The 3,303-nt window shown below is 43.5% G+C and overlaps 1 pseudogene; it reads left to right on the plus strand.

Annotated features, from left to right (window-relative positions):
* The first annotated feature begins 432 nt into the window (after positions 1-432).
* Positions 433-1,386, plus strand: LOC113181639 (heterogeneous nuclear ribonucleoproteins A2/B1 pseudogene; annotated as a pseudogene).
* Positions 1,387-3,303: the final 1,917 nt, after the last annotated feature.

The following is a 3,303-nucleotide window of genomic DNA, read 5'->3' on the forward strand; positions in this document are numbered from 1 at the left end:
AATCCACTTGTTAATTTGGGAGAGAGTCCTTTCTGAGATCTTCTGGTACCCTCCCCAAAGTCTGGATTACTTCATTCTTAGGGTGGGTGTGAACTCAAGGACAGATAAATCTGCCTAAAATGGGAGGAAAATGTAATCCCATTTCCCTGAGATTAGGGAGGGGAGAGATTAGGGTGGAGCAGGGAGAAATAAATTGGAGTTAGTCCTAGAGGAAGGTTCTAGAAAAGAAGCAGCAGCAGCAGCAGCAGCAGCAGCAGCAGCAGCAGCAGCAGCTCTAGCGGCAGTAGCAGCAGCAGCCGGACCTGTGTGGAGGTGCTCTTCAGCGGCAGTTCTCACTACAGCGCTAGGATGAGTCCAGTTCGTGTTTGTCTGTGGAGACCTCTCTTATCTCACTTGCCTGCGGGAAATCGGGCTGAAACAACTGAATCCAAGATGGAGAGAGAAAAGATACAGTTCCGTAAACTCTTTATTGGTGGCTTAAGTTTTGAAACCACAGAGGACAGTTTAAGAAACTACTACAGGCAATGGGGAAAACTCACAGATTGTGTGGTTATGAGGGATTCTGCAAGCAAAAGATCAAGAGGATTTGGTTTTGTAACTTTCTCATCCATGGCTGAGGTTGATGCTGCCATGGCTGCAAGACCTCATTCCATTGATGGGAGAGTGGTTGAGCCAAAACGAGCTGTAGCAAGAGAGGAATCTGGAAAACCAGGGGCTCGTGTGACTGTGAAGAAGCTGTTTGTTGGCGGAATTAAAGGAGATACCGAGGAACACCACCTTAGAGATTACTTTGCAGGATATGGAAAAATTGACACCATTGAGATAATTACGGATAGGCAGTCTGGAAAGAAGAGAGGCTTTGGTTTTGTGACTTTTGACGACCATGATCCTGTGGACAAAATTGTATTGCAAAAATACCACACCATCAATGGTCATAATGCAGAAGTGAGAAAGGCTTTGTCTAGACAAGAAATGCAGAAAGTTCAAAGTTCCAGGAGTGGAAGAGGAGGCAACTTCAGAGGAAGATCTGATGGATATGGAAGCAGACGTGGATTTGGGGATGGCTCTAATGGATATGGAAGAGGAGCTGGACGTGGCAATTTTAGAGGTAGTCCTGGTTATGGAGGAGGAAGAGGAGGCTATGGTGGTAGAGGACGTGGATATGGAAACCGGGGTGGGGGCTATGGAGGTGGTTATGACAAGTATGGAGGAGGAAATTATGGAAGTGGAAGTTATAATGATTTTGGAAATTATAACCAGCAACCTTCTAAATATAGGCTAATGAAGAGCGGAAACTTGGGTAGCAGGAACATGGCGCGACCACGTGGTCGAGGAAATTATGGTCCTGGAGGAAGTGAGGGTTATGATGGGAGGAACCGATTCTGAGCTTCATCCTATTTGTCTTGAGCTTCATTGTATAAATAGGAGAGGATGAGAGCTCAAAGATAACTGAACAGCTTCAGGTTATTGAAATAACAATGTTAAGGAAACTCTTATCTCAGTCATGCATAAATATGCAATGATATGGCAGAAGACACCAGAGCAGATGCAGAGAGCCATTTTGGGAATGGATTGGATTATTTAGTAACATTACCTTACTGTGGGGGAAGGATTGTAAAAATAAAAAATAATAAAAGCCTTTGAGACAGTTAAAAAAAAAAGAAATTGCCTATTGTGTTCTGAAATTCTTAGTAAAGTTTCCTCTTCCTACACATTCCTCAACGTGATAATTGTTGTTTAGGAATCACAGTGGCTACACATGCCTGCCTCATTCATTGGGACATTTTCTTGGCTACTTGGCTGTTTTCCTGAGTGTAGGTTTTGGTTCTACATAGACTGTAAGGGACTTCAGGGCAGGGCCTGTTTCTTCAATTTTTCTGTAATTATTTCCCCCCAATACTTAGCATGTCAAACACTGCACTTATAAAGTACAATGAATTTCAGTGCCAGTCATTGGAGAGCTTACATCGTAGACACAAGCAAGTAAGTGGAGATTGTGCTAAGTATTATATGTGAGAATACTTATGGTGCGAAAAGGGGAGAGAGTTTTGTATCATGCATGAAATCTTTGCTAAATGAATGAAGTATATGCATGAGAAATATAACAAAATAATGAAAGATCTGTTATATTAGGAGTCCTCATGTCATAAAATGTTCCTTTTGGATAGAAAACAAAAGGCCACGTGCTCATATCTCAGTTACCCTGACTCCTATGGTTTTTAAGGTTAAAAGGGGTTTTATAGTGTTCAATGGAACTCTCCCCTCTAAGACACAGAGAGGTTGGCTGGCCTCAGTTTACCATATCATCACAACACAAGTTGCGTCTTCTCCTTCCTCACCCACGCCCTCCTCCAGACAACACTAACTCAGAGGACCACAGGCTAACGCAGCATCCTTAATAACCCTGGTTATTGCCTTGATTTAGCTTTCCCTAATCAAAGCACAGCCCTCGTAGAAGGGAATTTCCAAAAAGCTGCCTGAGGCTGCTGATCAACAATTCATTTTTAGCATTTCTTTTTAAATCGCTCTAAGTCGTTGCACCTGGGTCACAGTGACAGCTGAATAAGGGGGCTGAGCGGCAACGTTCCGGGCACCAGGTTGGTGAGCCCCCTCCACCATGTATATGCATGAGCTCGCTATTTGCATAAAGTGAAAAAGCATCGCTCCCATTAATCACCGCATTCATCTTAATAATTAGTGGCAATAATGTTGAAGAGCGGTGGTCTCCACATCGATCTCTGAGGCACCATGGGCTATTTCTGTTGCAGATGAATGATCATCAAGAGTGACAAGTTGATGTCTTTGGATCGACCACCCCAGCTCCACGTGTTTTACAGCCTGGCAGCTGGTCAGGAAGCTCGAGTGATCTGTGGGGCTAATGCTGCCCCTCTAACAAGACCAGTAAAAAGGAGTGATGTGACACCTGGGAGGGGGCTTGGGAAAAAGTCCCTGACCACTTTAAGGGGCCCTTGCTTAGCCATATGCATAGTAAACTAGCCGTAACTGCAAAGCAAGAGGCTATTTGTCATAAAGATTATGACTCTATGGTTAAGCACTTGAAAGGCTACCACTTGCTCTCAGACCTTCTCCATAAAAGATTGGCTTGGGGTCTGTAATTTGCCAATGCTTCTGGGTCAAGAGAAAGCCGTTTCAGATCAGAAATGTAATAGAACGTTTTAAGGCCCGTGGTACCGTGCCAGAAGGAGGGAAGTATTAATAATTTTCACCGTTTTTTTTTTTAAAAAACCCTATCAGGTTAAAAAAAAAAAAACCCAGAAGTCACAAAGGAATCCACTGGAAGAT

Source organism: Urocitellus parryii, chromosome 12 (assembly GCF_045843805.1).
Source record: "Urocitellus parryii isolate mUroPar1 chromosome 12, mUroPar1.hap1, whole genome shotgun sequence".
Taxonomy (NCBI): domain Eukaryota; kingdom Metazoa; phylum Chordata; class Mammalia; order Rodentia; family Sciuridae; genus Urocitellus; species Urocitellus parryii.